Source organism: Acomys russatus, chromosome 14 (assembly GCF_903995435.1).
Source record: "Acomys russatus chromosome 14, mAcoRus1.1, whole genome shotgun sequence".
NCBI classification, from domain to species: domain Eukaryota; kingdom Metazoa; phylum Chordata; class Mammalia; order Rodentia; family Muridae; genus Acomys; species Acomys russatus.
The window spans coordinates 47,364,658-47,378,790 of record NC_067150.1 but is presented as its reverse complement, the minus strand read 5'-3'; the positions used below and the strand labels follow the sequence as shown (position 1 = coordinate 47,378,790).

General features: G+C 49.9%; 1 pseudogene; it reads right to left on the bottom strand.

The window, feature by feature from the left end:
- Positions 1-1,253: 1,253 nt before the first annotated feature.
- On the bottom strand, positions 1,254-2,261 carry LOC127198053 (beta-1,4-galactosyltransferase 7-like; annotated as a pseudogene).
- Positions 2,262-14,133: the final 11,872 nt, after the last annotated feature.

Sequence of the window (14,133 nt, the reverse complement as noted above, 5' to 3'; positions counted from 1 at the left end):
AGCATTTATATACCTTCTGAAAATTTCCCAGAATTCTGAATGTCACAAAATCCCAGAAACCATCTGCAGCTGGCAAAACCACACCTTTGTTTCCAGTCAGCTGCTGCGAAGTAGCTTCACATCCCCACACCCGGGGTTAAAGTGAAAACGTCTTCTTACATTTCTTTGTTTTTTTTTTTAAAGAAACCAAAACTTGCCAGGCACTCGGGAGGCGGAGACAGGAGGATCTCAGTGAGTCTGAAGCCAGCCTTGTTTACAAAGTGAGTCCAGGACAGCCAGGGCTCTGTTACTCAGAGAAACCTTGTCTCCAGAATTCTCACTACACACCCAGTTAGGTCCCGTGCTTCTGCTTCTTCAGTTACTTTCCTTCTGCCTCTTCCGTCGTAAAGCAGGATGGGCACCGTGCCAGAGACAGAGCCCAACCAGACAGATCCAGAAGCCGAGGGGGCTGCCCCTGAGGCCAGGGGAGTGCAGGAGCTGGTGCCTTTGGCTTTTCTTTCCATCTACACCTGCCAACTTGCCCCAACCCAGATCCAGTTCCTTGCCAGTGTACAACTGACAGCATCACCTTTGCAGCATCCCCCTCTCAGTGGTCCACAAAACGTTTTGTTTGGCCTGCCATAGCTTTTTAAAGTTTTCCGTTAGTTGCTACCATTTAAAAACCAGGAACTTCTGCTTAGAATCCAGCATCCTAGTTTCTTTTGAAAAGTGAGATCTGGTGACACACGGCCCCTGTTCTTCCGTGGTGACAACCAGCTACACCTAGTGTCAGCCGCTCCTTTGCATGGAGCTCATAGTCTGCCTTCTGATGTTCTAAGCTTCCTAGCAGCAACTGCCATCATACTGGCCATGTGACTTCCGACTACATCTTTGTGAGGCTCATCTTCCTGAGGAGCAGGCAGGCTGCTGAGGCTGTCCTAGCCCATCTTTCCATTGTCTCAGGCCTCAGCATGGGTGGGCAGGCAGAGCCGGGTGAGCAGGAAGGCAGGGTGGAGCAGGTCAGTCAGGAGCCACACTACCAGCCTCTCTCTGACAAATGTTTCCAGAAGTATCACAGGAACTAACTACCCGTGTCGGGTCTTGCACCTGGTTCTGGGGGCCAGGATGCTGAAGATACAGACCGGCTGTCGATTCCTTCAGGCCAGTCTGCATCCTATGACCTGGGCCTAAGGCTTGAGGGATCCTGAGCCTGAGCAGCATTGAGGTCTGGAAGCATAGACTTCCTTACAGTTTAGCACTCAGCCAAATATGCACTATGGGGTGGCTGTCTTGTCACAGTCCAGCATGATATTGAGAACGGTGCAAGGGCCCCTCCTACAGCCAGCGCCGTGCGGGAATCCACCCGGTACTTCACAGTGTTTAGACCTCCCTCCCGGTCCACCATGAATTGTTCCTGTTTTTTGAGATGCAACGGGTGTCTGGTCCCTCTTCCGCCAGGCTGGGTCATGCAAGTGACGAAATGTCTAGTAGCCAGTTGTGATTCCTGAGGGGCGGAAAAGCTGGAGGCCAGCTCCTTTGAAGCGCCGGTAGAATTCCTCTTCCTCTCAACCGCCCCAGCCCCAGAAGCGGTTGGACATCCCGTTGCACAGCTAGTAGTGCTGCTTAGAAAGCAGCAGGATGCTGCCCACATAGGTTTTGTAGGGGTAGAGAGGGTGGAGTTCTGGGGAGGCCACATGGAACGGCCAGCCTTGGGGAAGCCATAGTCCAGCCAGCTCCTCGCCGAGAGGGAGCAGGTCCACGTCGTGCGTTGGCGATGTAGTCTGTGCTATTGCTGCTCTCCAGGAAGCCCGCGTTGATGAGTGCTGCCCGATTGAACCTGAAATGATCCACCTGGTTGAGCACATAGATGTGGTGCTGGCTCTTCTTCCTGCTTAGGGAGCGGTGCATGTGGGGCACAGAGACCAGCAGCTCCTCAAAGCGTTCCCGGAAGGACACCAGCACTGCCAAGCGGTGAGGCCCCCATCACTCATCTTCTTCCCACTGCTCAAGGGCCAGCTCTGGGGGACGGGGGGGGGGGGGTGGGGGGCAAGCCCCGGGAGGACCCGAGGTCTCTTGCCCTTGCCTTCTGGTCACCTGGGCCGTATCTGCAGAGCAGCTGGGCTGCAGCTAGAGTAGAGAGAAGAAGACCAACAGGAGAAAGGCGATGAAGAGGCGGAAGATGGAGCATTTCCGGCGGAGGCCTCCAGGAAGCAACCTGGTCCTGCTATCCTCCCAGGGAAGCTGGGCCATTTTCCTCTGGGAGGGCAACATCGTGGGTAGACACAACTAGATATGGGGCTCTAGCTCCCAGACCCAACGCCCCGGACGGCTCGGCCTACTCGGCGCCGTCTCCCAAATAAGCACGTATCTTTACTCTTCCTTATCTTTTAGTGTGTATGGGTGTTTTGCCTACGTGCATGTAGTGCCTGTGGAGGCTGGAGAGGGCACTGCATCTTCTGGAACTAGGGTTATGGGCAGTAGTTAGCGGCCATGTAGATGCTAAGATCCCAGCCCAGGTCCTTGGGAAGAGCAGCCAGTGCTTCTAACCTCTGAGCTTTCTCTCCAGTCCTTTTTGCCCAACGGGAACACACACACACACACACACACACACACACACACACATATCTGTAATCCTTGCAAAGGAAGTGATGTGGTGATTGCTAAGCCACTTTCCAAACTGGAGATCTTTCCAGATCGTGACACGAGGTGTTGTTAAATTCCACTTCAATCATGATGTCCTGGCCTGTCTATCATTGAGCTTGTTAGGAAATCTCAGTTTGTCCTCGTTCCCGGAAGTCTTCATTTCTGCTGAACGACAGTGCTCAGAGGTGACAAGTCTAGTCGGCTGTGAGCGCAACCACGGTTCCTGGGGCTGAGAGGAAAAAGAGGAATGGCCATGATCCTGTGTACAGATAGGGAAAAAGCCAGGCTCTGACTCGTGATCCGGGTACCCTGAGGGCAGAGGCAGGGTGACAAGCTGGGGGCCAGCTTGCACTGCAGCAAGCCATGAGGCTTTCCTGCCCCTTGGACTTAAAGCCTTGGAGAAAGGGGCAGGCCTGCTTTGGATAAACCCCAAGTGTATGTGTGGGGGTCTGTTTGTTGAGAACTCTATTGTCAAAATCCATCAGTGCCTTGGAAGCTAGTACAGGGGGGTTGGGGATGGGGGTTGGGGGTGATGGTGATCAGGAACCGTGAGGCTGGGCCACCTGGTACAAAATGGAAGAGCAACTGCATCAGGTACCTGTTTTGTGTGCAGAGTGCTAGGCATTGAACTCAGGGCCTTTCATACGAGGCAAGCACTCTACCACTGAACTACAGCGCCAGTCCAGATGGCTCTGTGCCGTCCGCAGGAACACAGAGAGACATCTGCCCCAGCGTCTGCATGAGCCAGGGCCATGGACCTGGGCTTGGTTGCAGCAGGGGAAGAGCCCGCCATCCTCGCCCTCCAGGACATGCTGGTCTCTAGCTAGGCCTCCCAGGAAGCCTGTTCGGTAACGGGCTTCTCAACTCTGCAGGCCACATAGCTTGTTTTGTTTGTCCGAGCAGCTGTTGTACCTGCTTAGTTGGTGGCTGTGAAAACCTGGGCTTTCAAAATCTCCCTTGTTCCCCAGGGGCTGGGCCCCTTCCGCCAAGGATGGTCCATACCCATGGCCAGAGGGATCTTGGCAGCACCAGAGGCCTGGACCCTGAGCTGGCAGCTTCTGTCTCTTTCTATGTTCTCTTGGTCAGGAAGGTGTGTCCTGCCCCCTTGAGCCTCTCTGAGAGCCAAGCTGGTCGCTGTGAGTGGAGACTAGGGAGGGAGGGTGGGGATTTGGGTGGTAACACCCACCATAGGCCTGTATATTGAGTGCTTGGTCCCCAGTAGCCACCTACTGTTTGGAATGGATTAGGAACTGTGTCCTCTTTGGAGGAAGTGTGTCACTGGGGGTGGGCTTTGAGGTCTCGAAAGTCAGTCGATATCCTACCCTACCCTACCCCTTTCTCTCCCTGCCTTCTGATGTACGCTCCCAGCTAATTCTTTGGTGCCTGCCTGCTTGACTGCCTGCCGGCCTGCTCCCCACAACTATGGTCATAGACTTGTATTAGCCCTCTGCAACTATGAGTCACGAATAGACTCTTTCTTCTGTAAGTTGCTTTGATCATGATTTCTTATCATACTTACAATAGGGAAGTAACTGGAACACAATCTCCTGGGTCCTGAGCCCTTCTCATGCCTCCCCTACCGCCCCATTGACCAGGGGACCCAAGGAGGAGTCCACACTGGCTGCTAGGGCTTCCCTGGGCCTATGGCTCCCCATCACAGTTTCTCTACCTTTCTCTTGGGTATTGTGTAGAGGAACGTTAATTCACAACATGGCTGCTCTGGCAAGAGGTCACATCCAAAGACCTTCTAGGTCTATGTGATCCAGCTGGCAAGAGATCACATCCAAAGATCATCTAGGTCTGTGTGATCTGGCTGGAATACAAACACGCCGTTAATCCAGGAGACAGAGACAATCAGATCTGAGTTCAAGGCCAGCCTGGTATAGAGCAAGTATCAGGTAAAGAAAAGCTGAGGTCCAGGTGTGGTGGTACACGCCTTTAATCCCAAACAAAGGTAAAGTTAGTTTGTAGAAGGAAACACCCATGTTTGAAAGTGATGTCTAATTGAGTGGCAGAAAAGGTGATGAATCAGAGAAAGGTTTGACAGAATAGGATGCACCCAACTCGCAGAAGAGAGAGGAAAGGGAAGCTACTTAAGATAGTTTTACAGAGAGAGAGGAGGCAGTTTTTACCAGGACAGTAATAGAGAAATGGGTTGCAGAGAGAGAACTTAGGTGAAGACAGAATGAGCCAGAAAAATGAGAAGAAGCCAGAAGATTTAGAGCAGATAGCTGAGTTAGTTTGAGGCTTAATACAGCAATTTTGGGGCAAGAGAGAGGCCAGATTAAGTAAGTCAGCTGTTAAGAGAGCTCGAGCCAGAACAGCTGAGTTGAACCAGCTAGCCTAAAGCTCAGAAAAAAACAAGAAAGGGTGAGTTTATTAAGTAGTAATTCTCAGAGGCTGAAAACATTCTCAGAGGCTTAGGGTAGTTTGTATGAAGGCTGGAAGCTTCCAGGACTAGGCCTAGGTTAGCAGGAGGAGGCAGTTAGATTCCTAGACAGCAATTGAGCCAGGAGAATAAAATTGCTTTTACAGTATCACTTTCTTTCGCATACAGCTTTTGTGAGCAAAGGAGCCCTCTTTTCTCCGAGAAGCCGTATTCCTGATTTCTAACATCTCCCCAGCCCTGTGCTGTTGGCCATCTCCTCTAAAAGGAACTCTCTAACCCACACCCCATTTTTATCTTAGGCATGTTGACCAGGCTGTGGGGCCATTAGTCAGAGCTAGGACACTTTCCTCGAGAGGGAATCACTTAGGGAAGGTGTTTCTGTGAAGACGGTGTCCAGTGTGTCTCTTTACTGGGGAGGGGTGGTCATTTTGTGAGGATGTATACGCTGTCTCCCATCAGACGAAGACAGGGCTCTAGCCCCTTCTCCATTTGCTCAGTCAACACTTCCCTCCACCTGCTGTGGCTGGCACAGGGACACACAGCCGAGCATGGTGTCGTCGCTGGCCTCAGGATAGCTCAGTGTGCTATGTAACAGGTGAGGGTCAAGGATTTGCTTTCAGTACGCAGGGTGTCATGCACAGGAGGTAAGAGCTCTACCACTGAGCTAGAGCCCCAGCTCTCCACCGCCGATATCCCTTGTGGGAGTTTATAATTAACTCTAAGTATGTTTAAAGCTTGTCACTGTGTGTGAGCACATCTGTGTGGTGGGTACACTCACTTGTGTGTGCATATGTTGGGGCCAGAGACAAGAATTTAGCCACCTTCCTCTATTGTGCTCAACTTTATTTTCTGGCATGCCTTTAATCCCAGCGCTCAGGAGGCAAAGGCAGGTGGATTGCTGTGAGTTTGAGGCCAGCCTGGTCTACAAAGTGAGTCCAGGACAGCCAAGGCTACATAGAGAAACCCTATTTTGAAAAACAAACAAACAAACAAACTGTTGCTCTGACCTTACCATTGTATTTGTGGAGCTGCTCTACAGAATTGGCTCTGTAGAGCGTGGAGACCACCGCTGAAGCTCTGTTGCTGGAGGAGATGAAAAGTATGTCCACCTCTCCTCCTGAAGTTCCAGTAACAGAGTTCCAACTCCACCAAAATTCTCTCTGGGGTACCAGTGAATTTATTAAGCTTATTTACAGAGCATTGGGTGGCATTAAGTCAGCCACCACATAAGCATGGGTGGTGACTTCCCTATGGTTTGCATAGATGGAGGCCTCTTCCTCCAGCCTTTCGCAGCCTGTGCTGGAGACTGCTGGCCACCCGTAGTGAGGGCGGAACTGCTTAGAAATGGTTAGGAGGAGTGTTTGTTTGTTTTGGGGGGAGGGAGAGTGCAAGGGTGGAGGTGGATATGAAGGGACGGAGAGATGAGTGGGATTGAGATGCTGTGGGAAAGAATAAGCCTTGTCACAGGTGGGAGCAGTCTTGGCGGGCTTTACCCTTGGGGCACCCCATGAATACCTTGTGACAGACTGAGTGAAGCCATCCTGGGTCTGGAATTCAGGAAGCAGACCTGGGAACCCCACTTGGACTATTGTCTTTCTAATTGACCCTCCCCGGGAGAAGAAGACGGTCCTTCCCACGTGACTCAGGCAGTTGGGGAAGAGAGAACAACAAAGTCAGCTAGGCGGGAGAGCGCAGGGAGAGCAGCGGACCAGCTGGACCAACACGCCGGCCAGAGAGACACCTAAGGACCCATCCCGTGAAACGGCTACTGGAAGGTCCACTCTTTTGTCCCTTTAACCTTTTTCCTTCTTGTATAAGCTAGTTGGGTTGTATAATAAAGTTTAATTGTTAAAAAACAGAGTCAACAAGATGCATAATGTGAAATTACAAAGAATCAATAAAAAGTTTTTTAAAAGTAAGCTGTGCACTTACAGTTTGTATACTTTTCTGAATGTATGTTTTAATTTCGTAAAAAAAATTTTTTTTGCTGAAAAAATTTTAAGCAAAAATTTCTGATATAAAGATTTCTTGAACTCAGTCGCCCTGCAAATTGTAAGTCATGGGTGACTCCTACTCAGTGGAGCTAAGAATGTTTATATATTTAGGTCTCTTTAATGAAATGGCTTTGTGTGGAATGGGTGTTATTCTTGTCACTGTAACCCCTTTTCTTTTGGGGACACTGGAGGTTAAACCCAGAGTCTCTGAGTGAGCTGCATCTATACCCACTGTTTTCTTCTTCTATTTCTATTTTTTTTTTTAACCTTGAGATAGATTCGTGCTTAATTGCCCAGACTGGCATGGAATTTTTTATCCGAACTACCCCCCCCCCCCCGCCCGTGGGTAGTTGGAATTATTTATGAAAAAACAGAATGTGGCTCACACCCTTCTCCTTCTCTTCCTCCTCCTCCTCCTCCTTCTTCTTCTTCCTCTTCTTTTTTTAATACTTTGTATGCCTGTGCATGTGCACGCATGTGGCTGCTGGCTAGTTTTATGTAAACTTGGCACAAGCCATAATCATCTGGAAAGAGGGGGACCTCAGTTGACAAATGGCCACCATGAGATTGGCCTGTGGACCAGTTTGTGGTGCAGCTTTTTGACTTATGATTGATGTGAGTAGACCCAGCTCACTGTCGGCAGTGCTACCCCTGGGCTAGAGGTTCTGGATGCTGTAAGGAAGCAGGCTGAGCAAGCCGTGAGGAACAAGCCAGTCAGCAGCACTCTTCCATGGCCTCTGCAGCAGCTCTATCTTCAAGTTCCTGCCATGACTTCTCACAGTGATAGCGTGTGACCTGAGGGTGGTAAGCCGAAATAAGCCCTTTCCTCTCCAAGCTGCTTATGGTCATGTTGTTTTATAACAGCAATAGAAAACTAAGACTGTGTGTGTGTGTGTGTGTGTGTGTGTGTGTGTGTGTGTGTATGTGTGTATGCATGCGTGCAAGCACACATAGAAGCCTGGGGCATGTTCCTTAATCACCCTCCACATTAATTTTTGAGATAGAGACTCTCACTTAACCTGAAACTCACCAGTTGAGTTAGGCTGGCTAGCTAGCACGCCTCCTGTCCCTGGAGGCCCAGCTCTGGCCTCACAGACACTTGCTGCCACTCCTGGCTTTCCCCACGGGTTTTGGGGTGGACTTTTGCTCTTCACGCTTGCACATCAAGTGCTTCACCCACTGAGCAATCTCCTTAGTCACTATCGTCGCCATTCTGGAGACAACATTTGCAAATGGTATTACTTACTTTGCAGATGAGGAAATCGAGGCCCAGGGAACGTAATACGACTTAGCTAAAGTCCCAACACGCTTTGCTGAGGAGCCAGAACCCAGAGGCAAGTCTCGGCAGGCTGACTGTGGCCCCATGTTCTTTGCCACCTCACTGACTCATCCTGTCAGCTGCTGCTTCTCTGTTCCACTCGCTTCTCAGTTCCTGGAAAAGTGTTTCTCCAGCCGCACAAGTGGTTCCACAACTCCGAGCACATCTGCGCCATGTTTAATGACACAAAAGACACTAACAGCTCCTATTGTGTTTTTGCACTTGCCAATAATGGACAAAAATTTCAAGAACTTGGGATACTGCACTAGGAAAAAAGCTGAACAAAGAGCCTTCTGTTTAGCCCAGGAGGAGCAGAGCAGTGATGGACGGCACAATGCACATTTCCACTGCCAAGAAATAAGTGAAATGATTTTCTGCATCTTAAACCCAAATCCATTAAGGCTTTTTAATTGGCAGAGAATAATACATTATGCAAATTGCAGATATTACCCATTTCCCAACACCTCTTCATGTCTTTTTTTTCCCCTCCTAAATTGGTAGTTTCTCAGTTAACTATGCATAAAAACTGGGAACAATCAGTGTATTCTCAGCAATCATTTTCAGGGACTATCCCAAGTTTTTAACAACAGTGATCACTGATTGGAGCTTCTTCTGTGCTCTACATGTTCTGTAATGAATATATGCCCCTTCTTAAATCAGGGAAAATGTAGAAGTTGAGAGTACAAAACTTTTCTCTGCCTGGACTCGGGACTTGGGAAATAACCTGCCCCAAACACTACCCCCGCCGCCGCTGCCACCGTAGAAAGAAACTCCAGCTAATGGACTGAGAACTGCCTGAAGTTAGCTTAGTCCTCCACCGAGTCCCAGGGTAGATGCTGGTGTGTCATGGACAGCAATTGGCCACCAGGTATGCCTAGTGTGGGGCTAGGGAGAGCCACGAAGGCAGCCTGGAACAAACTCATAAAACATTGCGTGCTAGTGCACGCCTTTAATTCCAGCAGTTGGGAGGCAGAGGCAGGCAGACCTCTGAGTTCAAGGACAGGACAGCCAGGACTACACAGAGAAACCCTGTCTCTAAAGCAAACAAAACAAAACATCGCCTATTAAAAACATTTGAGAATGGATTGTCTGGTTCTCAGAGTGAAGTTTGCAACATTGTATCGCAATGTCAGAAAGGGCCCCAAGGTTCTTGAGGACAGCTCTGCTGGTTGAGCACCTAGCTTCTAAGCTTGGGGACCTGAGTTCCATTCCCGAACTCACATGGTGGAAAGAGAGAACTGACTCCAGGAGGTTCTCTCTCTCTCTCTCCCTCCCCCTTTCTCTCTCTCTCTCTCTCTCTCTCTCTCTCTCTCTCTCTCTCTCTCTCTCTCTCTCTCTCTCTCACACACACACACACATACACACACACAAATGTTTAAAAAAGAGTGGGAGAAAGCATTAGTTATTTTGTTTTTTAAATGTAGACTTTTCCTTTTTTTAACTTCTACTTTTTGGAATTTTCCAGTGTCAAGCATCACATCAGTCAGATTCTTGATTATAAATAAACAACAAGACTTGAGTTTCCTTGGGCAGAGGGCTTACAGTAAGGACACTAGGTGGCCTCAGCCAAGGTCTGATCACAGCATCAAGTTGATCAGGTGACTGTTAGGAGGGGACCCCACCTGCAGCAGGATTTCCTAAGCCCACACTGCCATAATAAACATTTTTTTTCTGCCCTTGTGTCTTTTTGTCACTCAAGGTCAACAGGGTCACCTGACTCAACAATTTCTTCGTGCTCTGGCAGTAGGATTCTGGTGCTTTCACCTGGGCTTCCCCAAGCACACAGTGAAGGTTCTGAGGACAGGGAGGATGTTCCCCGGAGGGGCAGCTTCAAAGGTATAGCATACACGTGTGCTGTATACACACATTATACACGTAGCCTGTGTGCAACACAGACTCCACAGCTGCTCTAATGAGACCGGTAACTATTACAAGCAAGTATCAATTTTTATAATGGGGGGCTTTCTCCTTTGGGGACAGGAATTTTATCTCACGCACTGGGGAATCAAGGTTAGAGTTTTGTGGTGGGCAACGTACAAGTCAAGAGTCAACAAGAGGGAAGTCGGGCAGTAGTGGGTGCACGCCTTTAATTCCAGCACTCGAGAGGCAGAGGCAGGCGGATCGCTGTGAGTTCAAGGCCAGCCTGGTCTATAAAGTTAGTCCAGGACAGCCAAGGCGACACAGAGAAACCCTGTCTTGAAAAAGACAAAAACAAAAACAAAAAGAAACAAACAGAGTCAATAAGAGAAGCGACAGATACCCACTCTCCGTTCTCCCATGTTGGCCTTGGGGGTGCAGACTGCAGGAAAGTGAGAGGCTGTACTTGAGAAAGCAGAGTGCAGAGCCAAGTTGCCCCCCCCCCCCCCGTCCCTCTTCTGTATCCCACAGCCTCAGCCTGCTCACTATTCCCGATTGCGATTAAATCAATGATTACACAATTAAGGTGGGATCTCTGCTCTCGACCGGAAGCTGCGTGTGCCGGGAGGTGGGCGTGGCCCAGGCCTAACCACCGCATGGCCTTGTAGCCCCAACACGGGCCTCAGCCACATGTGAAGAGCAACACAGTGGCCAGTCAGCTGCCCTGACAGGAAATGATACGAAGAAAGCTGTGTGTGGCCATGCCAGCTCTGGCGAGTCACAGCTACATCCAGAGCACTGAGGGGAAGGTGGGCTGAGAAAGCCAAGTCACAAGCCTGAATTTTAGGACAGAGGGGTGTGAGGAAGAGAGGTGCCAAGGAAGCAACAGCGGAACTAAGAAATGATGTGTTTACAGAAGCGAAGGGTGGAGAGAGAGCTTCAAAAACCGAGCAGTCAACGGAGCACGGTGACTGCTGCTGAACACGAAGCGTCTGTACCAGGATGTTAATAAGCAACTCTGCGGCACACCCTCACCGTCACCGCAACCAGCACCAACACCACGCCTTCCCTAACAGAACACAGAGAGGCCACGGTGGTGCCTGAGAGGGGCAGCATTGTGAACTTGGCCTCTGCGGTGAGTCGGGCGTGTGCTCGCCACCGGGACGTGTCCTCCTTAAGACATCTGTTGCTGGCAGAGGGAACCCAACCCTGGGCAACTGACACAGGAAAGCAAGTGGATTTTCTCTGTCTTTCCTTCTTTCTTTTTTTATTTTTTAATATTTTACTTATTTATTATGTATACAGTGCTCTGCCTACATGTCAGAAGAGGGCATCAGATCACATTATAGATGGTTGTGAGCCACCCTGTGGTTGCCGGGAATTGAACTCAGGACCTCTGGAAGAGCAGCCAGTGCTCTTTCTCTTTGTTTTTTGAAACAGCATCGCACCGTGGAGCCCTGGCTGGCCTGGAGCTTGCTATGTAGAGCATGCTGGCCTTGAACTCACAAAAATCTACATGTTTCTGCCTCAATAGAGCTGTTCCGTCACCATACCTAGTGAAAGCAGTTTATTTTGACTCAGTTCTGGAAGCTGGAGAGGCCGGTGAGGTGGTGTCACACAGTAGCTCCATTTATTGCAGTGACTTTTAACCTTCCTAATGCTGCAGCTCCTTTCTATACATAGTTCCTCGTGCTCTGGTGACCCCCAATCATAAAATTAATTTTGTTGCTACTTCATAACTAATTTTGCTACTATTATGAATGCAATGTGAACATCTGGTATGCATATGGTCTCAAGTGACCCCTGTGAAAGCATCATTCAACCCCGAGGAGGGGTCGAGACCCACAGGTTGAGAATTGCTGATCTATTATGTCAGGCTCTTTCAGGGCACAGCAGGAGACAGATGGACAAGTGAGCACCGTCAGCAGCAAAGCGTGCCAGGCGGCCTCTCTCTGAGACAAAAACTCACTTCAAGGAGACAGAGCTGGACCTGGTGGCACAGTTCTGTGCGAAGGCTGAGTCAAGAGGACTTTGAGTTCAAGATCTGCCTGAGTAACTTAGACCCTGACTCAAAACTCAGTAAGGGCTGGGGTGGCAGAATTCAGCATGTGGGAAGTGGTGACTATCACACATTCAAAAGAAACACCTTGTAATGACCCACTCACGTCTTACCGGCCTCAACCACCCAATACTTCCACGGTGGCAATCTAATTTGGGAAGAGTTTTGGTAAAGATGAACCCATGGCAAAGCGCTGCCTCTTGGGAGGGTAATACATCCCTGGTAACTCCGGCAAGGGCACTTTCCGTGGCACTAAGGGGCAATGGCACAGTGCGGTGGGTAAAAGAGTAAGCTGAAGTTTGGGAGTCAAAGCCAGAGCCAGAGTCCAGCCACTTGCCACAGAGTGGTCTTGTTGTGCCCACACACTCTGGGTGCTGTTAGATTTGTACACTTGGCATCTGAACAGTCTCAAGTGACCTCACACTCAGCAAAGTCAGAAACACTACGTGCGTGCTTGTGTGTGCACACACACGTGCGGGATGAGTCTTTCAGGAGCTTTGGGGGAGAGACAGTGGGAAGGGCAGAGAGGGAGGCTGAGTGGGAGAATCAGTGTTAAGTGAGATGTTTGTTTCTAAAGTGGGAGACGCTGCTATGTTTACCGGCTGAGAACAGGGTTTTGCAAATCAGCAGTGTACCAGAATCACACATGGTGCTTCTAAGCTGTAAGGGATTTTCTGATACCCACTCTTGCAAAGTCTAAGTAAGTGTTTCTGCGTGGCCCAGGTGATGCTCCTGGGGCAGAGGGGAAGAAGAAGACATAAGGAAGCATACAGGATGGAGGTACGGGTGTGGGATGGAGGTACGGGTGCGGGATGGAGGTACGGGTGCGGGGTGGAGGTACAGGTGCGGGGTGGAGGTACGAGTATGGGATGGAGGTACAGGTGCGGGATGGAGGTACAGGTGTGGGGTGGAGGTACAGGTGTGGGATGGAGGTACGGGTGCGGGATGGAGGTATAGGGATGGAGGTACGGGTGCGGGGTGGAGGTACGGGTGCGGGTGCGGGATGGAGGTATGGGTGCGGGATGGAGGTATGGGTGCGGGATGGAGGTACGGGTGCGGGATGGAGGTACAGGTGTGGGAATGAGAATAGATGAAGACCTCCTTGGAAAAATAAGAGGGGGTGTGACGAGGACAAGAAAATTCAACAGAGTGGTTTGCAAGGAGAAATAGGAAGAGGAAAGCAGAGAGATTTTGGTTTTTGGATGGTTGGGACATCAAGGATATAGACTTTCAAAATACCAGACAGCCATGATTTTTCTGTAAAAATTTTTTTAAATTTGGACACATATGGGGCAGCAAAAATGGTGGTTTAAATTTTTCAGTCAGATGGCGTCACTGGCATGCCCTGAGCTTGGAGCATCTTCTCTTGGTGCACAACTTGGACCCAGACTCATGCCTTTAACCCCAGCAGAGGGTGCTAAGAGGTGGCTCAGGCTTGGGAGCACTGGCTGCTCTCCCAGAGGATCTGGGTTCGATTCTCAGCACCCACATAGCAGCTCATAACTGTCGGTAATTCCAGTCCCAGGGGATCCGGTGCCCTCACACAGACATACATGCGGGCAAAAGACCAGTGCACATATAAATAAATATATATATATATTTTAATCCCAGTAGAGGTGGGCCAGATCTGCATAGAGAGATCCTTTCTCAAAACAAAACATGCAGACAGCTTGATGACATGACTTTGCTGACTTATTTCTCTGTGCTGACCTGCAGCACATTAGGGTCTTTTCTCTAGTGCACAGTGACCTGTGTTCCTGCCCCAGGGCCTTTGCACTGGCCATTCTTATCTCAAGCTGTTCTCCACGTGATCACTTGGTTCGTTGCCCCACTTCATATGATCCTCCCCCAGAGTATGCTCCTTAAAGTGTGCCCTCCTCTTGAACAGGACTAG